Genomic DNA, 27,823 nt, shown 5'->3' with positions numbered 1-27,823 from the left:
GCAAAACTTTACAACAATGGCTGTCAAACTTGGTGCCTGAACTAGCAACATCGGAATCACTTGGGGGTGCTTTGTAAATGCACGTTAGTGGCCCCCGACCCACTGAATAGGAAACTTTGGAGGTGGGGCCCAGCAATCTGTGTTTTTATAAAACTCCCATGGACTTGTGATTACTTGTGAAAATTTGAAAACCACTGATCTAAAAAGTGAGGAAAAACCATTGTGTGTAGAGTGCTTAAGAAAGGTGTATGGAGACAAACCATTTCCATATCGTATTGCCTCACTGTATATATATTCCACTAAAACAAGTAAATAATGGAGGCTCTTCATAATTTACAGAAAAACAAATGGAATTAATAATAGCATTTTTTCATGTTAATCCTCTTCCACCCATAATTTTATAAATATTGGTGCTATAGCATGGGTCTCTGTTTTGAATGAAAATTAAGTCCAACTCAAGAGCAAGGAGGGCTTCCCAATAGTGGTAAAGAACCCACTTGCCAATGCAGGAGACATAAGAGACACTTGTTTGATTCCCTAGGTCAGGAAAATCCCCTGGAGGAGGGCATGACAATCCACTCCAGTATTCTTGCCTGAGGAATCCCATGAACAGAGGAGCCTGGAAGACTACAGTCCTAGGGGTTGCAAAAGAGTCAGACACGACTGAAGTGACTTAGCATGCATGCAAGGGCAAAGAACATCTTGGGCATCTGTGAAGCGAGTGAAATTGGACAGGGTCACACATGGAAGGATGGGCATGCTAGGTCAAAGCTTTTAGAATCTGTCCTGCAAAGAATGTGGTACTATTTCCATTCTAGTCAATAATTTCTTGCTCTCTGCCTGACACTAGCTTCCTCAAAGGGGCAGACTGTCTCCTGGTAAATGCAAACAGTTTTGTTTACTTTGGGAAAATTGCTTATTTTGAATAATATGTACTGTGCATAAGTAATGAGCGGAGTACAGTGAGCAAACATTCCTTTCTTCAGTTGCCTCCCATTCACGCACTAGGGAAGTGGTTCCAAGGTGGACAAGCCCATCAGCCCCACAGAAGTCCCTTTAGTCTCTGCAACAGCACATTGGCATGGTGGCCACAGGCTCTGCTGGGCTTGGGAATGGCTGGCTTCAACCTGCGGCCTTGTTTACTAAATGGAATAAGCAGATAATTTCACGGTGGTATAGACAGCATGAAAATCCAGCTCAGGATTCATAAACCCTGCCTTAATCTTGGCCAGTTTAGACACAGCCTGGACCCTCAGCCCTGTCCAGTTGGAAGCTACAGAATCACCCCAGGAGGAAGATGGAGTGTGGGGACAAGAAAGCCATACCTCATCCCCTCACCAGCCCAGGGAAGGATGCCAAGGGCTTTTGGACAAGATGAGTGGGAAGAGAGGTATTAATCACAATCCATAGTCATTAAGTGAAGGAAATGCAAATCAGAGGGTGAAAGACTGCCCCAGTCTGAGAAAAAGGATCACTGAGTTCTTACTGGATAAGCCTTCACTGGCCAGGTGCCGCAGGCTGAGAGCAGGCGACATTCACCCACTGCTCCACAGCTATTTTTATTTGAGTATTCTTGATTAAAATTCTCATAGTTCAGGGCATGTCCAGAGGTTTAGCTGAAAGTGCTAAATTTGGGAAGGAGACATGAGGAGTGAGGAATAAGGGCACTGAGCAGGAGACACCCATGAGAAGGGAGAAATTTCACACTGACTGAGCTCCTAAAGTGTTTGGGGGGCTCCCTTTACTCTGTTTTGGGTCTTTGACTCTCCTCAGTTTTCGGTATACAGGATGTTTCATGTGTGCCTAAAAATTATAATTCCATGAAAAGCCTCCTAGACCACGTGAAACTGACCCAGAGAGACACACAGACACACGCCCCTAAAAAAGACATGAAGCTATATGTCTTTTTTTTTTTTCACTAATTGATTTATTTTTGATTGCACTGGGTCTCTGTTACTGTGTGTGGGCTTTCTCTAATTGTTGTGAGTGTGGGCTATTCTCTAGCTGTGGTGAGTGGGCTTCACTTGTTGCTAAACGCAGGCTGTAGGGCATGCAGGCTTCAGGAGCTGCAGCACTTGGGCTCAGAAGTTGTGCTCTCAGGCTAAGTTGCCCTGCGGCATGTGGAATCCTCCCAGACCAGGGATCAAACATGTGTCCCATGCATTGGCAAGTGGATTCTTAACCACTGGACCAACAAGGAAGTCTGAAGCTATATATCTTGAATCTATATTAATCTGTTAGGCAAAGTTTCCCAGTTATTTTCCTGAAAATGAAATTATTTTTTAGCCAACATGAGTCATTTTTGCTGGAGAAGATAGATGACTTGAATGGATGACTTTTTGAATGACTATGGACCAAGTGGCCACAAGAGGATCATCCTCAACCAGCAATGTCTGGGGCTCTATTCTGTGTGTTCACTGCATCCTCACATGCTCTGTCGTCTGGGATGCCTGTGTGCTGGGAGAGAGAATTCTCTGGTGTATTTTCTTATAAGGATGTTAAACCCATAGGATCAGGCCATCCTTATGCCCCCTTTAACCTTAATTACTTCTTTTTATCAATTAAAAATTTTTAGAGCTGTATAAAAATTTTAAGATAAGAATTGTACACATTTAAGGAGTACAACATGATATTATTGTGTACAGTATGGTGACTGTCATTAATAATACTGTATTATGTACTGGAAATTTATTAAGAGAGTAGATTCCAAGTGCTCATACCACACACACACACACACACACACAGAATGGTGACCTTAATTACTGTTCAAAGATCCCATCTCCAAATACAGTCACACTCTGGGTCACGTCTTCACCATATGCATTGGAGTTGGGCACAGAGTCCGGAATAGAGTATATTCAAGTGTTGAGCTGCAGGTAGATTTGAAGGGAGCATTATTCCATAGAATGATGATAATACACATTTATCTGGTACCACAGTTTCACAAATCTGAGTGATGAAGTATAACAACATGAGATTTGCTGACTATGGCAAGTGATTTCCAGTGGGAAATGCCTCCATCTGACCACAGAGAAGAGGCTGCTTCAGACTGGATTTCAGAGTTTTTCTCCACTCTGTCTTGGGATCATGTCTTATTGATCACGTAAACCTTTCTAGGAGAAGCATCATTAAGTCCTAGCAAGTCTGCAAAGCTCTAATCATCAGGGAATGTATTAAAGGCAACAGATGAAGCTTAAAAGAGAGCATTATCATTCTTACAGATTCTTGATAAATTACAAAATTCAATTCTGAGGGATTCAAGGGAGGATTGTCATACGCCTAATGGGTACTGAGCACTCATCTTTGTGGTAAGGGAGCCTTCAGCTTGCCTCCAAGAGACAGAGTAAATCATGTATGTCCAAATGGGGTTGTGCAGTTCACAGACGATACATTTGTCTGCTTTCATCTGCCTGGATTAGAATGAGTGATGTGACTCATTTACACAGCAGTGGGAAACAGTGAGAGTGTCTATTGAAGACTGGAGTTACTGCCCAGATCTGAGTACAATAGACAAGGAAGAGATGTGGCTAGTGATGAGAAATGATCAATTCTAGAATTTAAAAAAAAGTATTTATTTGGAAAATGCTCACTTTCTGCCGAAAGGTTTAAACATCTGAGTTAATTTACTGTAAACTGTTAAACTATTTCCTAAACAAAGGGAGTGCACGAATGGCACATTGATTGTTTTTGGTCGGTATGTTGTGTGTTTTGGGTTACCGCTTGTTTGTAACCGAAAGCAAACAGTAGTGGTGTGATGGATTTGCCTATGTGTGAAACGGATCTTCAACAAGGGAATCACAAAACGTTTACACTTCTAGACATGAGCACTCCCAACGCAGCATAGTCTGCCTTTCCAATTTCATCCAACTGTGATGGAAGGAAGAAAAAATTCCATAACATCAATGTGCACTTAATTGTCAGAGAGAAATAAAATTACAAAGTTTAGTAATACCATAAAAATCTGTGCTGTTATGCAAGAACCTAAAATTACATGCTCTCTAAAGGAAAATCATTATACTACAGGGACTCACAAAAGCTTTCCAAACAGAGCTGCATAATCTCATAGTTAAGAGCAGTTACTTCTGGTTGAAAGAGACTAAAAACAAAAAAGCAATCACTGTCAGGTTGTAAGGGTGGATGAATTCAAGGTGACTTTGGGTCATTCTACTGTTTCAAGCCTGTGGAGTTAGGGGTGCAAAGGTAAGGATAATTCATTTTACAAGTATAAATTTAAACTGTGTCTGATTTGATTTGAACTCCAATTAGCACATTCTTTTACATTCTAATAGATGGTTCAATCTTCTGTTTAAAAAAGCAATCGGATTCTCTTAAAGGTAGCTATAATTTAGAGGGGAAAGAAAGAGAAACAACACAGATAATTAGCTCCTGTAATTTGGGTGATTTTCCTAAAGGTGGGTAGCTTGAGTCTTCTCAGTGAAGGAGGGCAGGTGGAAGAAAGGGCATTGGGTTTTGTAAATGGATCCTTTGCTTTAGAATCTGGGCCTTGTTTTGTTCTATATAGGGTGATTAAAGCAAGAAGACGTAGGATGACTTACTGTGGGCCTCTGGGTAGAGGGAAAAGTAAACAGGGTTTCAAGTTACAGCTTTGAGTTTTTCTTCTGCCTGTTGAAGGTGGGTCTTCAGTGTTGGAATGCTAGGACTTGACCTACTAGAAGCAGCACAGTGAGCTGAGCTGTGCAACTTACAGAGGTACCAGCACCATTCCTGTGGGGCAGCCTGGGATCCCGGGGTCATAATCTGAGTTTCTTTGTGAACATGTCCTCCTTGGGTCAAAATCCTTTAATCAGTGCAAAAACACTGCCCCCTGCCCCCAGCCCAATGCACTGCCACATCTCTGACTTTTTCTCCTTGATTCTTCCTAGTAGGCAGTATGGTTAAGTGGAAAGTAAATGACTTGTGACTCAGGCTGATTTCCAGACTCCACTTGCTAGCTATGTGATCTTAGGTGCAGTTTTAAACATATGTGAACCTCAGTTTTCTTCTCTGTAAATTGGGGGTAATAATACCTACATCATAATTTTATTGGAATTAAGAAAATGGCATGTTTGTTCTTTCATCTTGGCAGCAGATTTGGGACTAAGGGCAATGAAAAAATTAACAGAAACATGAGACTCAGTTCAAGCAAAAGTGAGTAGAAAGAAGAGAATGCTAAATAGAAAACCATGATGTTCAAGTCCAGGTTAATGCAGAAATACAAGCAGAATTGCCAGTTAGTATAAATATATCTCATGCGATTTTGGGGATATACTTAGACTTTTAAAGGTTCCTTATCTGAAATTGAGATTTAGCTGGAGGTTTTGAATTTTATCTGCCAACAGTAATCACAAAGTGTCTTGAATATGTGGCAAAAAGGATGTACGTCTATGTGAAGGTCACCAGGCAAGGCTAACGCACATGGGGAAACTGCTGACTGATTATAACTGAGTTGGAAAGGTACTACATGAAGAGGTACTTGCTGAGGTTTTGTCACAATCAGGTTTAACTAATCATTATGATGTGTTAGCACTTAGCCAATCAAATAATAAGTAACTGCTACCAGATCCCAGTTATATTATGTTTAAGAAATTACCATTGTTGATATATTCTATTTAGTTACATGGTGCATGTGGTTATCTTGAGCTGGGTATTTGCTGCTTAGGAAGAGTGGAACCACCACCTTCAGGGTTTACTGTCGTCATAGGAAATGAAACAGGGGGAGAACAAGCCCTGGACAGCCCTGGAGAGTGAAGACTCCCAGAAGGACAGGTCCTGAGATACTGAAGATACTTTGAGCCCCTGGGGCAACCATGGGGTGAGCAAAGTGGGCGTTCCGTAATCTCTCTCCTGCAGGGAGTGGCACTTGTATCTTTTCTCTCTTATTGTCCTCTTTGCTTTTTTCTAGATTTAAAGTAAAGCACAGTTTGAATGCCAGCCCAGATCGCCCAGGACAAACTGCTTTGGAGATTTGTACACTTACTTTCTGCTGGCATAGCTTCTGGCCGAGACCATGCCCTCATTAGAGACTGCTGCTAGTGCCAAGGGAGCCTGGGTCTCTTTGGGATCTGATGTGTCATAGTCATTAAAATTTTATTTCTTGGCCTTTCTTGTGGATATAAAATAGTATCTCATTATTTTCATTTGCATTTCTCTGTTTGCTAGTGAGTTTGACAGCTTCTTCTCATGATTATTAGTCATCTTGTCCTCTTCTTCTATAACCTATTAATGTCTTCTCTCACATTTCTATTGGTTTTCCTAACTTTATAGACATTGTCTTAAAAGTTTTAAACGTGACACCTATTCTCTCCCTGCTATATTTCTCTCTCAATTTGTGCCAATGTTGTCCTTCAGTGAACTGAAGTTCTTAATTCCTGTGTAAGTAACCACATCCATTAATATCCCCACATTGCATATGCTGCTGATATCTTTTTAAATTGAAATATAATTGATGTACAATGTCATGTTAGTTTCAAGTGCACAGCACAGTGATTCAGTTATACATACACACATACACACACATGTGTGTGTGTGTGTATATTTATTTTCAGATTCTTTTCTCTTATTGGTTATTAAAAAATGTGGAGTATGGTTCCCTGTGTTATACAGTAACTCCTTGTTTGTTATCCATTTTATATATAGTATTGTGTATATGTTAATCTCAACCTCTTAATTTACGCCTCCCCCTGCCTTTCCTCTTTGATAACCATAAGTTCATTTTCTATGTCTGTGGGTCTATTTCTGTTTGTAAATAAGTTTGTCTTTTTTTGTTTTTTAAGTTTCCACATGTAAGCAATATCATATTTGTCTCTGCCTAGCTTACTTAGTATGATAATCTCTAGGTCCCTCCATATGGCTGCAAATGACATTATTTCTTTCTTGTTTATGGCTGAGTAACATTCCCTTGTTCTACAAAGCTATAGTAATCAAAACAGTACGGTGCTGGCACAAAAAGAGGCATAGAGATCAACGGAACAGACTAGAAAGCCCAGAAATAAACCCACACACCCACGATCAATTAATCTATGACAAAGGGAGCAAGAATATACAATGGAGAAAAGACAATCCTTTAATCAGTAGTATTGGGAAAACTGGACAGCTACATGAAAAAGAACCATATACAGTAATAAATTCAAAATTTGTTAAAGACCTCTATGCATGACCAGATACTATAGAACTAGAGGAAGAGATAGGCAGAACACTTTTAACATCTCAGTAATAACTTTTTGGATTTGTCTCCTAGAGTAATGATATCTTTTTAAATATGTTCTTCCCTCACTTCTAGGTATCACAATTATTTTTCAACATTTTTCTATTATCTGCTTAGATCCCCACTCAGCATTTAGTTCTTCTTTTTTTTAATTAGTTTAAATTAGCTCTATTTATTTTTCTAGCTTTTTTGGAGATAAAATTTTTTGGCATTAAATGGTGTGTAAGTTTAAGAAGTATAATATTATGATTCAATGTATGTATATATTGCAAAATGATTAGAACAATAAGGTAAACCAATCCATCACCTCATATAATTATCATGTATATGTATGTATGTGAACTTGTATTATCTCATATTTAGATTTTTAATTCATCTGACTCCATCTTTGTATGTGATGTGACTGAGGGTACATGATTCTATTTTTCCTTATTGTGAATTTCCATTACATCATTTCTATAAACAATATGTTTTCAGTTTTACTTTTTATTGATTAAACATGCTATTTCTGTGTGTCCAGTTTTACCCATTGGTCTATTTCTTTCTCTCTGGGCTAACATAAGTTTATTTATTTATGTTTTTTTAGTAAATCTTAGTAACTGGTATGTATAGTAAGTATTCTCTTATTGAAATAGCTATTCATGGGATTTTATTCTTCCAGAACATTTTTTGAATAAGTTTCAAAAATCCCTAAAAAATATCTACCTAAACATTTTAATAGAATTGTTTTTGTATTAATACTTGTAGCTTAATTTGGAGCACTTTTCTATTTTGTGAGACTATTTGTTTAAAATAAGAATTAACTTTTTTCATAGAGGTTTGATAGAGTTTACCTATAAAACTAGTTGGACTAAAATTTTTTTAGGGAAGATTGTATTTAGCTACTATTTCATTTTTTAAATGTTTATATTATGTTGAAGGTTTTCATTTTTTTCTAATTCAGATATTCATTCTAGGAGTTTATTTCATCTAAGATTTAGTTTTTAACTACTATGTTATTTTTTAATATATTATTATCTGTGTCCTTCATGATTCATTCTTTTCAATACATATATATTTTTAAACTATCCTTTTTTTTGAGTTATCATATTAGAGTTGTGCATTATGAATGTTTTCCAGAAATCAATTTGGAATATTATTTAACTTTTCTGTGTTTATAAATGCCCTGTTTCATTGAAATCTATCCTTACATTTCTTTTTTCTGATTTCTTTGACTTTATCTCCTTGTTCGAACTTCTTGAGTTTTAATCTTAGCTTAGCAGCATTTATAAAACAGGTGCTTTCTGATCATTGTAATTAAATCTGGCATGTGAAATCCTAAAAATCCATTTAGTTTTCATTGTCCAGTCCTAATTTTTTTCATAATAGCCTCTCTCTATATAGGGTTATTTACCAGGATAAGATTTTGCTTCCAAACACATGGAATATTTAAAGTTATTTTGTTATTAATTTTTTCTTGAATTTTGGGTGTAAAATCTAGTGTACATGATATTTATTTCTGTTTTCTTTTGTTCTCACCTTCATTCTTCTTTCTTTTCATTTTATTTTTTTATCTACTTATTACTTAAAGAATTTTAGTTTTCCTATTTTTTTAAACACATAGTTATTCAAATATTGTATCCACACTCAAAAAGAATATGTACTCTGTTGTTGGATGCTGAACTCCAAATTATCCCATAGATTAATTAAATTTATTTGTTTTATCATCTAGATTTTTCATATTTTTATTTATTTTGCCTTCTAGATCTATTTATTTCTGAGAGTAGTGTGACAAAATCTGCAGCAACAATTGGTAATTTATCTTTTTCTCTCTTCAGTCTTTCCCATTTTGGCTTTATATATTTTGTGATTTTATTGTAGAGGTGATAGCTGTTTCTAATGGTTTTATTTTCTTGATCAGCTGTACTCTTCACCAATATAATCAGCCTATGCTATCTCTGTGGAGTTTTTTGTCTTAATTATATTCTAGATATTAAAAATACTTCCTCAGATTTCTTTTGGTTCATATTTTCATAATATATCTTTTTTCCATCCTTTATTCTCAATTCTTATTTTATTTGTAAATATTACAGATGTTGTATTGTTATACAATTTTATTTTCAATCTGAGTTTCTCATTGGTGAATTTAATTCAATATTATTGTGATTATATTAGGAATTTTTTGGTGATATGATTTACTATTTTCCCTTTACTATCCTTTCTTTTTGTTTACTTTGGTAAACATTTTTTACTTTAAGTTTTCTTGTCCTAATTTCAAAATTACACATTCTACTTTTGTTTTTATATTTGAAATCTTTAAATAAAAATCCTTCTCATGTTTATATCCATATTGATTTCTTAAATTTATTATTACCTCTATTCTTTCCCTAAGAAATCAGCAAATTTTTAACATCTTCAGGGCCTTTTGGCCTTTTCTGCCCCTTTATCTTCATGGAATTTTAGTTCTGAGTTTATTGCAAAATGTAGAGCACTATAGATTTTGCCCTTTTATCCTTGTTTCAAGAGGTAAGTTTAATCTCTGCTAGAAAAGTTAATCACCCTTACTTCTCACATGGGTTGCTGCAGCTCCCAAATATACTTTTCTTCTTGTTTGATTGTTTCATCCAGAGTGTTTTCTAAGTGAATGTTTGTATGGCAAATCTTCTGAGGCTGATATGCCTGGGGATATTTTTTTCACCCTTGTATTTTAATGGCAATTCTGTTAAAGAATTTCAGGGTCTGATGTCAATTTCTGCCTGTTGAGTGTTTCTAACAGGTGTAGGGTTGTGTGTTCTGTTACCTTTCCTATCTGCCACTCTGCGCTGTTTCAGTCCAAGGTCTCTCATTGATAGTTCTAGGAAATTTGTCTCCCTTCTTTTTGCAAATATCGCCTTTCTTTAGTTTATTATTTTTGTCTTTTGAAACTATTGCCGATATTGTCATTTCTATTTCTAGCCTCTGTATTCCCAGCTTTTCTCTTGCATCTTCTATTTCTTTGTCCATTTTCGGTGTCTTCTGAGAGAACTCTGATCTTTCAGCTTGTTCAGTCACTCTCTAGCTGTACTCATCTCATGATTTGGGAGAATGGCATTGAAACATGTAAAATATCATGTATGAAATGAGATGCCAGTCCAGGTTTGATGCACGATACTGGATGCTTGGGGCTGGTGCACTGGGACGACCCAGAGGGATGGTATGGGGAGGGAGGAGGGAGGAGGGCTCAGGATGGGGAACACATGTATACCTGTGGTGGATTCATTTTGATATTTGGCAAAACTAATACAATTATGTAAAGTTTAAAAATAAAATAAAATTTAAAAAATATGAAAATAAATAAATAAATAAATAAAAAGAAGAAAATCCCCCCCCAAAAAAATTTTTTTTAGCTACTGTATTCTGCACATTTAATATTTCTAACTTTCTTATATCTTCTTGCTCCTGCTTTATGTTATAGCACATTCCCTTCTATTTTGAGAATATTTATGCACTTATTTTATAATTGTAGATCATCTACTTCAATATTTTTGCTTCATATAGCATATGTTCTTTGGTTTGTAGGCTTTCTTGAAATAATGATTTTACCCTGTAGGTATGTGAAAATTGGGCATGTCAGTTCATATTTTCCTGAATGTCAGTTATCTCTTGTGATAATAGACATGTTGTAGCCACGCATTCCAGGAAACAAACTCACTCAGAAGGACCATGCAGATAGTGGAGTGCAGTTTATTACACTGGCAGGCCCAAGGCAGAGTCTCCTCTTAGCCAAAGACCTCAACCAGTTTTTGTGAAAACCTTATATACACTAAGTGTACGTGCCCAAACCCACATCTCCAAATTCCCTGAATCTAGTCTGAACAAAGGAAGAGAAAGATACGATCAAAGTTAACGCGTGATTCATATGCCTTAAGCCTAGGTAGTTAACAGTGGACAATTATCAATAGGCCTTTGGTCATACCCAATAAGCATAATAGAACTTATGATTCTATTTGGTTACACAGATAATTAGGGTATTCTTTTAGGCAATGGAGAGCCTAGGTATGAGCCCTGGGGTTCTTCCATCCAGGAGGTCTGGTCTTCCAGTTGGTATGTCGTTTCCATAGATACTGGGCATATAGCTCAAGGTCCACAGTCAGGCCCAGGATGGAGTTCTGCTTTCAAGACAGAGCCTGTTCTGTCTGTTTCCACCTGCAGACAGGCTCAAGTTTGAGCCTACCTTGGCAATCTAATAGGAGAGGTGAAAACCCTAGGCACCTGTGGTGGACACATTTTTAGGTCACCTGTAATAAATCTTGTTCTTTTATAATTTCCTCTTCTTCAGTGCCAGCAAAGCCTCTGACTTGCTTCTAAGCAATAGACCTTGGTGAAGGTGATGGACTATGTTTCATTATATATAACTTCATCTTTGCTGGCTAGAAGTAGAGATTCTTCTCCTGGTCTTGAAAAAGCAAGCAGATCTGTGTAATTGCCTCTGTAAAAGGTCACATGACAAGGAATCAACAGGCAACCTCTAGGAGTGGAAAGCAGCCCTTCCTGACAGCCAGCAAGAAAATGAGAACCTCAGTCCTACAACCTTCAGGAGAATATCTGAAACAATCTGAGGGAGACTGGAAGCATATTTTTCCCTAGTCAAGCCACTGATGAGGCTGTAATCCCAATTAGCCCTGGTTTGCTGCCTGATAAGAATCTAAAGCAAAGGTCCCAGTTAAGCTATGGGCTTTCTGACCTACAGAAATTGGAAAATGATAAATGCTTGCTGTTTTAAGCATCTAAGTTTGTGGCAATTGGTTCTACAGCATTAGGAAAACTAGTATATCTTCAATTCTCTGTTGAATACTCCTGTTGGCTCCTATACCACCTGGCAACACTACTGGACAGATTTTGCCTTTAAATGATTACAGGATATAAGCATTGGGAGGAGGCAATTGGTTTAGATTATTATTCAGTAGCTGAAAAAAATTGAGAGAGATGGAATAGATGTCCCCACATAATTAGTAACCTCCCATCTATTTTCAGAAAAACATCTATTTCTGCTTTCTTGACTATGCCAAAGCCTTTGACTGTGTGGATCATATAAACTGTGGAGAATTCTGAAAGAGATGGGAATACCAGACCACCTGACCTGCCTCTTGAGAAACCTGTATGCAGGTTAGGAAGCAACAGTTCGAACTGGACATGGAACAACAGACTGGTTCCAAATAGGAAAAGGAGTATGTCAAGGCTGTATATTGTCACGCTGATTATTTAACTTATATCCAGAGTACATCATGAGAAATGCTGGGCTGGAGGAAGCACAGGCTGGAATCAAGATTGCTGGGAGAAATATCAATAACCTCAGATATACAGATGACACCACCCTTATGGCAGAAAGTGAAGAAGAACTAAAGGGCCTCTTCATGAAAGTGAAAGAGGAGAGTGAAAAAGTCAGCTTAAAACTCAACATTCAGAAAACTAAGATCATGACATCTGGTCCCATCACTTAATGGCAAATACATGGGGAAAAAGTGGCTGACTTTATTTTTCTGGGCTCCAAAATCACTGCAGATGGTGATTGCACCCATGAAATTAAAAGACACTTACTCCTTGGAAGGAAAGTTATGACCAACCTAGAGAGCATATTAAAAAACAGAGACATCACTTTGTCAACAAAGGTCCGTGTAGTCAAGGCTATGGTTTTTCCAGTGCTCATGTATGGATGTGAGAGTTGTACTATAAAGAAAGCTGAGCCCCAAAGAATTGATGCTTTTGAACTGTGGTGTTGGAGAAGACTCTTGAGAGTCCCTTGGACTGCAAGGAGATCCAATCTGTCCATCCTAAAGGAGATCAGTCCTGGGTGTTCATTGGAAGGACTGATGTTGAAGCTAAAACTCCAATACTTTGGTTACCTGATGCAAAGAGCTGACTCATTTGAAAAGACCCTGATGCTGGGAAAGATTGAGGGCAGGAGGAGAAAGGGACAACAGAGGATAAGATGGTGGGATGGCATCACCGACTCAATGGACATGGGTTTGGATGGATTCCGGGAGTTGGTGATGGACAGGGATGCCCGGCGTGCTGTGGTTCATGGAGTCACGTGACTGAGAGACTGAATTGAACTATCTATTTTCATTTTTACCTCTTCTAAGTTTTCATCATGTTCTTCATTTATGGACAATATTCAGCTTTAATAAAATATTTGATCACACTTATTTCTCAGATTTCACATAGCATAGTATAGGATTAGTTTCTTGGTATTTTCAAAGAAAAATTTTATTACTCAAGGAATAATCTGCACTCTAATTAAAAAAAAAAAAAAAACTAGATGTAGAGCTCTTTTCTTTAAACACTTTGAAAATGTTAGCCTTCTGTTGGTGAAAAATTCAGTAACAATCTGAAACTATTTTTTTAACATATCTTCACTCACTGGAAGTATTTAGAATATTCTTAAAATATTCCCTATCACATGTGTGTGGATCTTCCATTATTTATACTGTTTTGTAAATTTTAAAGTCCTTTCTCTTAAGTGTTTATATTTTTAAATCCTGAGAAATTCTGGTGCGTTATTTTATCTGTTTCCATTTCTTCATTTGTTTTCTTTGTGGTACTGTTACAAATGGTTGATGATGCTGTATTTTTATCTTCTATGTTTATTAACTTCTGTGTTTTCCATTACTTAATGACTTTCTGATGCCTTCTAAATAAGTCCCTGGGTCTGATCTTTCTGTTCACTCATTTATTTTGTGGCTCTATCAATTCTGTTAATTTGTCTACCTTTTGTGATTTTTAAAATATATTTATATTATTATGGCCAGTAAATCTAGTTGCTTCTTATTTATAACTATTTATTGATGCCTAATATAATCCACACATCCTGTTTTAAACATTGTACTCAGATGACTTCTTGGTTTTCTCTTTAAGCTCATATACCTTAGCTTGTTATGTTTACCAGAGGATAAGAGCTTCTGTTCATCCTGGTGAATTTAATGCTGGATAGCCTGATTTGCTGTGTCACTACTAATCTTTTATTCCTTTCAGGAAAACTCTAGGGCTTTTCTTAGTATTTCTTTCTCTTGGCTGTAGCTGTCTATACTTAGGGTTTAGAGCAGAAGATGGAAATACTCAGCAGCTGCCATTTTACAGAGACTTTTTAATCCATTCCTCACTCAGCCAGGCTTCTGCTTTGCCCTGTTATCTTGGGAACAGAAAAATGCTTAGCATAGTTTCTGCAATCCAAGAGCCTGGTTTGGAAGTCTAGCTCTGCCACATTCTAGCTGAGGGAACTTGGACAAGTTTCTCAACTTCTCTAGGCTTTGGAATCCATATATGTAATGTAGTCTATTATTATTCACTGACTGCTACCATTGCTATGATATTTTGATAAAATAATGTGTATAAAGTGATTAAGACAGTAACTGATACAAGGTAGGGCCTACTAAATATTTGCTATCTATATCATTACAGTGTCTAGCACTTGTATATGTTCAGCAAATGTCATCTATTACTGTGTGCTAGTTACACGTATCCACAGAGACCTATCTGAATCTTTGCACAGGTTACTATCAAAAGGTACCCATACTTGGCAAATTCGAGTATTCCTGTGTGCTTCCTGCCATGACCTACACCCCTTTCCATCCTAGGGCTCTGGGATTTTTTTGACAGGGGGCACTGTTTAGGCAAGAGTATGAGATCAAATGTTGATAGAATGGAAACAATATTTAAAATCTGTAGTATCTTATATCCATTATTTCCATCCTTTAAGTCTTTGCCTCATAGACAATATGTGAACTGACTTCTCTTGTATGCACACAGACATTCACAGATTTTAAAGAAGCTTTACATTCATTATCACATTTAATTTTGCATGACTTCAAAAAAAGATAAGAAACACTTACTGAACCTATTTTCAAGAGGAAAACAATTCTCAAACTGGAGGAGAATAGGAACCAAATTCCAACAGGTTGAGTATGGTGAACCTGAAGTCAGCCCAGTTGTTCTAGCTTCTTTTAGCACAGCCCCCACTCCTCACAGTTTACAGAGGGGCCTAGAAAAAACAAACCTAGGATTTCTTCAGGAACTGGATGTGTAAATAAAAGTGAATGGGATTTTAGATATTCATGATTTTATCCTAGCCCATCATACATTGAGCTTGGAGTCATGGTACACCCTACCTTTTCGGTGAAGAGCACTCCTTATGCTTTTATTTACCCTTAGCTGATTGGCGTTGGTGCTGGGCACCACAAAGAGCCTCAGGTTTCAGAGTCTCTTCCTGTAGTTCATACTCTGACCAAAGCATCTAAAGATGTCAACCCTGCTGTGAATCACTTACAGTATGCTGTCCAATACTTTTCAGGAGTTTTGGGAAATGAATGCCAAAATTTACAATTTGTCAGGTAACAAGAATGGGTCCTCAGAGCCAAACCATTCTGTTACTATCACATAAGTTAACCTATTAGATTTTATACACAGTTCACAATGGAGTGTTCCATCTGTTTACTAGAGAGGTAGCTTCTGAACTTACACCAAGCAAACATACTAGTGACCAGAAGATGTGGTACATACATACAATGGAATATTTTTTAGCCATTAAAATGAATGGGATATCATTTGCCACATCATGGATGGACCTAGAGATTGTCATGCTGAGTGAAGTGGGTCAGAGAAAGAGAAATGTCATGTAATTTCACTTATATACATAATCTTCAAAAAGAAAAGTGATGCAAATAAAATATTTATAGGACGGAGACAGACTCATTAGAAAAGACTGATGCTGGAAAAGATTGAAGAGGAAAAGGGGAGACAGAGTTTGAGATGGTTGTATCACATCACTGACTCCATGGATATGAGTTTCAGAAACTCAGGGAAATGGTGAAGGACAGGGAAACCTGGTGTGCTGCAGTTCATGGTATCATAAAGAGTTGGACATGACTTAGCATCTGAACAACAACAGACTTAGAGAACAAACTTGTGGTTCCCAGCAACTATCCCAGTAGGGGGAGAGATAGTTAGGGAGTTTGGGGTTGACATATATGCACTGCTCTATTTCAGTGGATAACCAGCAAAGGACCTATTGTATAACACAGGGAACTCTTCTCAATATTGTGTAACAAGATAATTAGTAAAATAATTTGAAAAAATATATATATTTCCTCGGTGGCTCAGACAATAAAGAATCCACCTGCAATGCAAGAGACCTGGATCCAATCCCTGGGTCTGGAAGATCTCCTGGAGGAGAGAATGGCTACCCACTCCAGTATTCTTGCCTGGAGAATTCATTAGACAAAGGAGCCTGGTGGTCTATAGTTCATGGGGTTACAAAGAGTTGGACACAACTGACTGACTAACACTTTCAGCTTCAACTTTCATGTATGTGTGTGTGTGTTAAAACAAAACAAAACTCTGTGATGACCTATATGGGAATAGAATCTAAAAAAAAAAAAGAGTGGATGGATATATGTATATGTGTAACTGACTCACTATGCTATACAGCAGAAATTAGCACATTGCAAATCAATTATATTGCAAACAAAAATTTAATTTAAAAATGTGTATTGAGTACTAACTCTGGCCCAGTCTTAAGTGAAGCATTGTAGAGGAGACTAAAAGGGAATAAGACACATGAACTAATTAGTGAATATGTATATGAGAAATCATGTTTCTCAATGTATGTGACATGTACAAGAAAGTCAAACAAGGTAGAGCTCTTAACCCTGATCACTTAGTCAACAGCTTGTCACAGGCAGTCATCAACACATATTTGTAGAATAAAGAAGGCAAGATCAGGGTAGGCAGATATTTGTGCCTGTGTCAGGCTTTTTACTAGAGATATGATCTGAGATATTTTCAAAATACATAGGGGAAAGGGCAGGCATCCTAAGTGAGGTACAGACATAAAAGCAAGAAGAGAGTTTAGAGAGGAGAAAGGTGGAAACTGTGGGAATAATATCATCCATTATTAGAATATAGACATTGTATAAAGCTCCATTAAGTTTACAATAGTCACATAATAACCTCCTAGAATCTTTAAGTCATATCTCTTCCACTTTGATATTTGAATGAATAACTAAGTCTTTTCATGCTGGTAAAATATGGTCATTTCTTTTTTTTCTTTTTATCTCTTTTCTGTCTCTCTCCTTTTATTAAGGTATGATTTATGGCCCAGAATACAGTCTTTTTTAAAAAAGAAACATTGATGATATAAGGTTCTTTCATCTTTATTGTATATTATTTTAAAGTTACCTATGGTTAAAAAAATCAGAATGAAGCACCTGAAGCATTCATTGATGGACCAATGGATAAACAAAATGTGGTATATACACTTAATGAAATGTTGTTCAGCATTTTATAAAAAAGAAAGTTAATTCTGACATACTACAACATGAGTGAACCTTGACAGCATGCTAGGTGAACAAAAAAAAAAAGAATAGTCACAAAAGGATGATATTATATGATTCTACTTACATGAGGTACCTGGAAAGTTGTTTAGTCACTAACTCATGTCAGACTCTTTGGCAACTCCGTGGACTGTAGCCCACCAAACTTCTCTGCCCATGGAATTTCCCAGGCAAGAATACTGGAGTGGGTTGCCATTTCCGAAGAGTCAAATTCACAAAGACAGAAAGTAGAAGGGTGGTTGTCAGAGGCTGGGGGAGGATGGATGGGTATAGAGTTCACTTGTGGAAGATTACAGCATTCTGGAGATGGATATGGTAATGGTTGCACAACAGCATGAATACACTTAATGCTGTAGAACTGTGCGTGTGTGTGTCTGTCTGTTAGTGGCTCAGTCGTGTCCGACTCTTTGTGACCCAATAGACTATAGCCCACCAGACTCCTTTGTCCATGGAATTCTCCACACAAGAGTACTGGAGTGGGTTGCCATTTCCTTCTCCAGGAGATTTTCCCGACCCAGGGATAGAACCTGGATCCACAAATCTGCCCACGAATTGCAAGCAGGTTTGTTACAGTCTAAACCCCCAGGACAGCCCAACAGACAGTAGAGCTGTACACTTAAAAAATAGTTAAGGTGGTAAAATTTTTAAAAATGGACCAGATTAAAGCAATGGAAAAAAATTGTTTTTAATCAGAATAGTATTCAGAGAGAAAAAGTTATTTTTTAAATTTACTTTATTTTATTCCAAATGTTTCTATTATTATAGGACCAGTTTGATTTTCTTAATTAATTTTCTTAATTTTCTTACTTTTTGGATAAGTTTTAAGTTATAGCAATATTGAGGAGAAGGGAAGCACGTGGGTGGTGGAAGGTCTGCTTAATGATCCCCAAGAGCATTTCAGCCAGAGCCTCTGGTTGATTCACATCATCACACTGGCTTTAACTGATAAAAAGTGTCTGAGACAAAACACAGGTAAAAAGCCAGGGCTGTTATAAAATCGTTTGTTGATTCAGATGTTATCAATTCAAGCATACAATGTGTCTGATACAATTTTTTTTTCTTTTAATTGAGAAAACTGACCACTTCATTGACAGTGTCTAGGAAATGTGTGTATACATGGTGTCTGGATGCAATCTGTAAAGATGACCAGAGGAAACCGAATGAAGGGAAGGCTGGAGGTGGCCCTTTAAACATAGGGTGTATTTTGCCGATAACAGTAAGCGTGGACAAGGTGCAGAGGCATTCTCTTTTTAGTTCAAGCATGGTAGCGTGCACCCATAGCCGATTACAGGGACAGTGTGCCCAGACTGGGTTTTCCCCACCCCTCCCCGTCCCCGAGTCCTGAAAAAGATTGGCTCTGGGCCTGGAATCTCTGCAGTTTTTCATGTTCTGGAAAGAGAAGAAAAGAGAAGGTATTTTGCAACTCAGCTCAGTTGTTTCTTAATGTTCGGAGAGAAATATGTCTTCTTGTAGATTGTTTTTTAAGTTGAAAAGAAACAGACTGTCTCATTGTACTGAAATGCCTCTTCCATATGCACACTGTATTTGCATCTGAGCCCAAAAGAAGTACAGTGATTCTGTTCCCTGATAATTCTCAAGCTCAGAAATTAGGGTGAGCCACACTCCCAATGGGATTCCAATGAAAATTTGATTTGCAGTAACTAGTGGGAGCACAATAAAACTCTCAGTTTAGAAAAACAAGATTTATGCTCTCTATTGACCTTGATTCTATGTCCCAGGGAATAATCATCTTTGACATTTGTAAACTGCCCTTCCTGCCACAGTCCCCCAGGTCTTCCTCATTCAAGAGCTGCTTTCCGAGTGTCACTTTTCTCCTTAGTGACATGCTAGTATACCACAGTTGGAGGCCAGCACCTTCAAATGGGAGGGAGCAGCATGAGGTGGTTAAAGTAAACCCTGAAACATATCCCTCAGGGAAGGAAACTCTGGGACTCAGAGTTCTTGTGCATGTAAACTGTACTGCCAGTGTGTGTGGCTAGTTGGGAAAATGTGCTTTGCAGGGCAGCTTCACTCCAGGGAAATCGGGAAAGGTGCCTTTGGGTGATTTCAAGCCTTTGGGAAGAGTCCCTTGAAAGCTTGGTTTAGGTAAGCTTCAGTGTTGTTGGTAGGAGACCAACAGACTGTGGTCCATAATAGGGCCAGAATTTCTCAAAATTATAACATCTTGAACACACAATCAGACATGGTAGCTCTTTCCAGTAGTTCTATTTTGGGAGCAGCTTCCAAAGTGATGAATACAAATGACGACTATCATTATCCTAGCTTATTCACAGCATCACACTGTCCTGGGAAACTACAGTTATGGAAATCAAGGGCATATTGCTTAATATCACTATTAATAAATTACATGCTAGAGCAGCAGTGGCAGTAGCTCGCCAAGTTGATATAACAGAGTAAGTGTTCACATGGCCTCATATTCTACAGAACTCAATCTTACTTTTAAGTAATTTGCAATAAAAGATGTCCAATTATAATTTTGCCTTTCACATACCTTGAATTATAAAAATTTAACTATATGTCAGCCAATTCATAATGCTTCAAATATGTGTATGTATGTCTCTTTATTTCCTTCTATCTATATCTGCCATCTATCTATCCATCCATCCATTCATTTCCCTTAAGTTGCTTTAACTGAACAACCAAACTAGAATTATCTACTTATAGGAGCTCATTTTTTTCACTCTATAGCTCCTAAGATGGCTCAACTATTCTATCTTGCCAGTGGTTTCAGTGTATGGAGAAAGAACCATTTTTCATCTTTCGCTCAAATTCTCCACGTTTTTAAGGAGGGAAATTCACATTCTTTTTTCTTTTATAAAAAGCGCTCTTTAAGGATGTCTTTTCCACAACTTCTTCAAAATATGAGGTGAATTTCTAGTCAGTACCAGTCCAGATTTACAGCAAAGTTTGATTTGAGACTTAATGAATAAATCCAAGCATCTTATATTTTGTTATACTACAGTGAACACAAAAAATTGTTAATTAAAAGAATTAAAAGCATGTTAACTGCATTAATATTTATACAGTTCAATTAATTTTAATACCTGAATTCAGAAATGTGTAATCATTTTAACTTAATTTGATTCAATTGCTTTTTAATCTTTGAAGGTATTTTTAAGCTTAATGTTACTGTTTTAAAAATCCTGACTAATTGAGACAGGTCAAGTTGCTCATCTGATTCTGTACTGTGCCATGTTTGGGATTTGGAAAGGCTAAAACCAGTATTTCAGAATCCAGTGCAATAACTATGCATGGCAGATACTCCTTTTTTCTCTCCAGTATCAATAGTATTTATGCAGCTTATAGTAAGCATCTTATTCTATAAGAGAAGAAGGAATCAGACAAGTAACTGATGCTAGTTTTCTCTCTTACATCCTGTTGAAAAATACACTTGATGCCCTAACACTCTCACTGGAATACCTGTGGTACATTTGACAAAAAAAAAAAAAAAAAATCTCCTCTGATAATAGACTTCCTTAGTGGCTCTAATAAGACATCAATTCAAATCCAAGTATCCCCCCTATCCATCTCACCCCCTCTCCCGACCAGTATGGCTTTAAAGTTAAAAGTAGAGTCTGAGACCATAGAATAGAAGCACACTTTCAAACCCAGATGATGTTTATGGTCTTTCAGTGAGAAGTTAACTTTAGGATAAAGCATTCATTTGGAACGGATACTCCCAGGTTAAAAATGAATAAATTAATGTATTCATTTCTTTATTTGCTAACAATTATAGCTACTTTTTAGATTCTAGTTATGAAGTTCTAATTATATCAAAAGTGCAAGAAAGATGAATAAGGCATTTTCTGCTCTTAATGTGTTAATGACTTCAAGTATGAGATAGGAATATAAACATGTAATTAAAATCCAGTGAAATAACTTCCACATCTGGTCAAGGTGGAGTAAAAGGAAACTGAATTTATCTTCCACATACTCAAAAGGTAGATAAAGTGTATGAAAGAATTATTTCTTCAAGGCGTTAGACTTAAACCTAATCATATCAAAGTCATGTTGAATGTGAATGGTTGAAAAATCCCAATTAAAATGCAGAGATTATCAGTTTGAATAAAGAAGCAAGACCCATTATACTTTAAATATAATGACATAAATAAGTTGAAAATAAAAGGATAGAATAAGGTATATCATAATAACATTAACCAAAAGATAGCTCTAGTAGCTGTATTACTATCACATGAATTTAACCACTTAGCCAAACAAATATTATTGGGGGAACAGAGGTTATTTCATAATGGCAAAGGGATCAATCAATTCATTGAGAGGTCATAACAATCCCAAACATTTATGTTCCAAGAAATAGAGCTTCAAAATGCACGTGTAAACATGAGACACGCCACAATTATATTTAAATGTTTCAGTATTCCTACTTCAAAAAGTAAAAAGAAAACCATTACGTACATAAAAGATTTCAATAATGCAATTGTATTAGTCAGAATTCTCCACGGAAATAGAAGCAATATGTATGTGTAGATATATAGAAAAGACTTACTGTGAGTGATTGGCTCACACAATTATGGAGGCTGGAAGTCCCATAATCTACCATCTTCAGGATGGAAGCCTGGGAAAGCCAGTACTGTAGTTTCAGTCTGAATCTAAAGGCTTAAGGACCAGGGGAGTTGCTAATGGTGCAAGTCCCATTCTGAAGTCGAAAGGCCAGAGAAACAGAAGAGCTGAAGTTCAAGGACAGGAGAAGCTGGATGTCTGGTTCAAGCAAAGAGCAGCTTTGTTCTTTCTTCAACTTTCTGTTCTATTCAGGCTGTCAATGGATTGGTTGATGCTTACCTGCATTGAGAAGCCCATCTTTAGTCTGTCGGCTTTGAAAGTTTTCCAGAAACACCCTCACAGATAGACGCTGAAGTACATAATGCTTTACCAGTTCTCTGGACATCTCTTAACCCATTCAAGTTGATGCATAAAATTAACCATCACAACAATCAACCAACTTGAACTTTACAGAACACTCTACCTTGCAACAGCAGAACATGCTTTCTTTACAGATACACATGGAGCATTTACTAGGGAAAAGCATATTCTGGTTTAAATAGGTCTGATTAAAAGAATTAAAGCCATATAAAATACGGTCTCTGACCAAAGAAACTAAATCAGAATTCAGAAATAGGAAGATCTCTAGAAAATATCTAAATATTTGGAAACTCAATACCATGCTTTTATAAGGTATGTCAGAAAAGAAGCAAAAAAGAAATTAGAAAACATTTTGACCTAAATGCAATTAAAAGTACAACATATCAAAATGTATGTAAATAAATATACATGTAATTTATATATAAAGTTTAAGCAATAGAAGGGAATTTATAGTGTTAATATCTCTGTTGAAAAAGAGAGATGTATAAAGTCAGTGACCTTAATTTCAACCTTAAGGAACTAGGAAATTAAGAACAAACAAAGTGCAGAGAAAGTTAAAAAAGAAAAAGGATGGAATACATATTGGAGCAGAAGTCAGTATACTAGAATACAGAGAAAAATAGAGAAAGGAATTAAAGCCAAATGTTTCTTTTTTTCTGGTCCTTGAAAAAAATTTTAAAAATTGACAAATCTTTAACCAGACTAATCAGAAAAGTAAAAGAAAGGATACGAAACTGTCAATATTGGACTTGAGAGAGGTGACATTGGCACACATTCTACACATATTAAAATGTTAATACAATAATATTTTGAACAACTTCATGCCAATGATTTCTACAACTTAGAATAAATGGACACATTCCTTAAATGACTCAATCTAGAAAATCTAATTTAAAAAGAAATATAATAGCTCTATCTCAACCACAGTAATTTGATTTCTACTAAAAACATCATCCTGCACAGAAAATTCTACTCCCAGCTGGACTCATTGGTGAATTCCACTGAACATTTATAAGGAAGAAATACTGCCAGTTCTACACAACTCTTCCAAAAAGAAGAGAGAACACTTCTTAACTCATGTTTTAAGGCCAGAATTACCCTGATAAAAAGACCAAACAAAGATATTACAAGAAAATAATGCTGTAAACCAGTATTCTTTGTGATAATGATGCAAATATTATTTTAAAAATCAGCATACTGAATTTAACAGTATATAAAATGAATAACACATCACACATCATGACCAGTGTGTCATTCAACTCTGGTTGGAAAGACAACCATCATATTGTTTTTTAATATCCTGAATCTGTGTCTATAAGATTACACTTTGCTTGATACAAAGCTTACATAAACATCATCACTTTTCCACTACACTTCCCTCTACCACAGAAGATCCTTTTTTTTTTTTTTTTTCTTTTTCAGGCGCCGGGCCCGACAGGCGGCGGTGAATCCTAGACTGTGCGCCCACCCAACAGAGCTGGAGAGGGAAGGAAAACGAAACCAATCGGAAGCTCGGTTGCTATTGCAGCCCCTGCCTCACAAATAGGAAGCAGCCTTCAGAAGATCCTTTAAGTATTAGACACCCAACAACTTTCTTCATTTCCGAAAGAGTGGGAATCAGTTGTCATGGGCTCTCTTCCATGTCACTATCAGTCTAGCCTTCTTGGAGCTAATTCATTTCTTAGGGAATATGCCTCTTTCCTTGGAAATAGACTTGCCAGTGTCACACGCAAAGATTTATGGTTCAACCATTCTTCTGATATCAGCATCTCAGACTAACTCTCTGTGTTCTTCCTCTGGAGATAAGTCATTATTTTTTAAATACTCAACTTTCCAAAAACTGACTCTGAATATCTTAGCCTAACACATGTAACATTTATTAAAATTGCTGAGACATTTAGTGTTGAATATTCTTGAAATTGCTCCAGAATAACATGCTGGACTTCCATCTTTTTGTATCATGCATTCTTGTGGGTTGCACACTGATATATTTTTTTCCAGGTAATGTGCTTTAAATGATATAACTTTCTTTTCTGTGGAAGATTTGTCTCCAATTTGTCTCAGTGCTTCACTGTGAATTTTTCCTTCTAGGTATTCTTATTTCTATTCCACTGCTTGGACTCACCAACACATCTATCCTGAAAGGTTGCTTGTGGCCCTTCTTGCCTCTTTTTCCTTTCTTCTGGTCATCACCTGAAATGACATTTTTACAGCCAACATAAAAGATCTATTCCTATGACACATAGGCACTCAGAAAAGTCTTAGTCCTCCTTTTCTTTCATCTTGAGTCTAATTCTTCAGAGAGTCAATTAGAAACATTAAAAATATAGGGCATAAAATTGGGATCCCTGTATTTTAGGGGGTCTAATTTCTTGTAGTCCATAAATAATATTTTTATTGTCATCACCCATTGTTTCAAAAAAGAAAGTAGAAAGAGTTGAAAAATTCACATCCCTGTATACACAACTCACACACATTAATCACATACATAATGCATTAGCCAAATATGTAAAGGAAAGGTCATAATATCTTATTCAACTGCTGTAGTAAACACCAAGTTCAATTCAGATACACTCAGTTGTATCTGAACCCTTTAAAATGTGGCCATTTTGGAATCACACCTCATCAAATATCCCTACTGTTAAACTGGAAGAGAAAAAAATCTTCTAATTTTCATAACTTTGTATCTTCCTCTTCAATGTATTTTCCAGTTAAAGAATTTAATTGTTATAAGAAGAAGTGGAAGGATTTTTTTTTAACTCTACTGTTAAATAACAAGACACTGACAGGGTGACTCATTATAGGAATCCATTAATCTCAGCTGAATAGAAAGATCCAGATGGAATCGAGAGGAAATGGGCTATTCCTTTCCAAGAGTTAGCATAAGGACTACTCAGCTCAGGGTGGCAGATTTTATATTTAGTTTTGGCTAAGGAAGTATAGGTCACATTTTATGTTTCTTTGGAGGATTACTAAAGAAGTCAACACTGTAGAGACCATTTTCTTTCCCTCAATTCCTAAGGATATAAAAGCAATAAAAATCTTAAAATCTATTTTAGAAAGTACACAAATATTTTCAAATTATTTATAATATAAGAGGGACAGTAATTTATAGGGACCTCAGATTTAGCACATGCCTATATAAATACACACCTCAAACCTTTTTTTCCCCTAAATCTCATAGGTTTTCTTTAAGAGAATTGAATCTGCCGTACCCAAGAGTGGCAGTTTCATCTTTCCATGAGGAACAAAGGGTCTGGGGTAGGTTTAATGTAAACAAAATAGTGTTGGGTTTGATAAAATTTGGTTGAAAGCTTGAATGGTTGGTTTCATTCAGAATTGCTTGGGCAACCACTTAATCTCTCTGAAACTGACCCTTTATCTGCACATAAGGAGAATAACAGCTGATTCAGTTTTGTGAGGATTATTCTAGATAACATCTATAAACAACTAGCCCCTGCTTGATCCTTATGGTAGATACCCAAAGATATCTACCCAGCCTTTTGTTTATTTTTCCATTTTTCCGTCACTGATGGAAAAGAGCATGAAGCTGAAAGACTGAGCCTTTGAATGAAAAATATTGAGTCTCTGAAAAGCAAGATCTTTCAAGGTGTATTAAGTCAGTTTTCATCTCCTGGAAGTAGCAGAGATCATTGAAAGGATAGAGAGTTATTATAAAAGAGAATTGACTGCTGTATGGAGGAACTTAAAAGGCTAATGGTAGTGAAAGTATTAGTTATTCAATCATGTCCGACTCTTTGCAGCCCCACAGACTGTAGCCTCCAGACTCCTCTGTCCATGAAATTCTCCAGTCAAGAATACTGGAGTGGGTTGCCATTTCCTTCTCTAGGGGATCTTCCCAACCCAGAGATCGAATCCAGGTCTCCCACACTGCAGGCTGATTCTTTACTAGCTGATCCATTGGCAGGAAAGGAAGGAAATAGGATGTTGGGTTTTCTGTAGTAAAGATGATTTAGAGTTGAAGGACTCTACTATGATTATCCATTAAGCCCTGTGCATTCTGAGAAAACTGCAGGAAAGTATCCTATTCCCTCCTCTTCTGTTTGTCCACATCTGGTCTCTTAGCCCTAATGCAATTCTTTAGATAGTGATCCAGGCATGGTTGGTGGTCCTCGTAGGGCAATTCTGACTGGTAGTCTACTTCATGCTAATTCAGCCCAATAGCATGTCCAGAAACATCTGAATTCAGGCTAATGGAAGGAGTCTGAGTTCAGTAGATAGTGGACAACAATGCCCTAGAAACATTAGTCATAACCTGCTTTAAAAATATGCATAATACATACATAAGATCATGCCTTTGCTCTATGCAGTTCTAGGCCATTCTAATACCAGAAATATTCTAATATCAGAAACTGTTTACCAACTTCTTGTCCATATACACAGCTGTCAAAATTCTCTAAGCACACTTTCACTGAGCACAGAACCTGTTCAAAGCATCATTGTAGGTTCTGTTGAGAGGCAGTGAAAAAAGAGAAACCTTGAAAGATATTCAAAATATCTATAAGAATAAGTTTCCCCACATAATTCAGTCTTATGTCCAGTGCCAAACAGAATGCTGTATATACATCATAGGTGCTCAGTAATATTTGTAATTGAATAGAATAGCCTCTTTATGTTATTTACTGTTATATACTCAATATCAGTTCTACTTAATTCACCTATGCATATATGAAAACAAACGGACTTCCCTTGTGGCTCAATTGGTGAAGAATCTGACTGCAATGTGGGAGACCTGGGTTCAATCCCTGGGTTGAGAAGTTCCCCTGGAGAAGGGAAATGCTACCCACTCCAGTATTCTGGCCTGGGGAATTCCATGGACTGTATAGTCCATGGGGACGCAGAGTTGGACATGACTGAGCAACTTTCACTTTCATGTATGAAAACACAATCTTTTCCATTCTCATAACCCTTACTGAAAAAAATAGCTAACATATTTGAATATACATAGATGCCAAGTATGGTACATTCATTATCTCACGTAATCCTTATCCCACCTCTGTGTAGTCACAGCTCCTTTTCATCCTACTTCTCTTCACTTTTTTTTTTTCACAGGATGAAATAGCTGAGGCACAGAAATATTTTTTAACAGAGATTCTCTCAGCAATGTAATTTGTAAATCAAAATAAGTTTTGATAAAATTCATCAAAAATAAATTTTTAAAACTTAGGTAAATACACAATGGCTTCAACCATTAATTTTCCAGCTCTGCTTACACGGAAATAAATAATAAATTGTCCAAGGTAACTGTAAGAAGAAGAATCTAAATTTGTCCTGAAGCAATGTACTCCAGAGCTAGTACTCCTAATTTGAGAGTTTACTTACATATTTTACCTTATTTAATTTGTAGCCC

Source organism: Bos indicus, chromosome 11 (assembly GCF_029378745.1).
Source record: "Bos indicus isolate NIAB-ARS_2022 breed Sahiwal x Tharparkar chromosome 11, NIAB-ARS_B.indTharparkar_mat_pri_1.0, whole genome shotgun sequence".
NCBI classification, from domain to species: Eukaryota; Metazoa; Chordata; class Mammalia; order Artiodactyla; family Bovidae; genus Bos; species Bos indicus.
Note: the sequence above shows the minus strand (reverse complement) of the source record.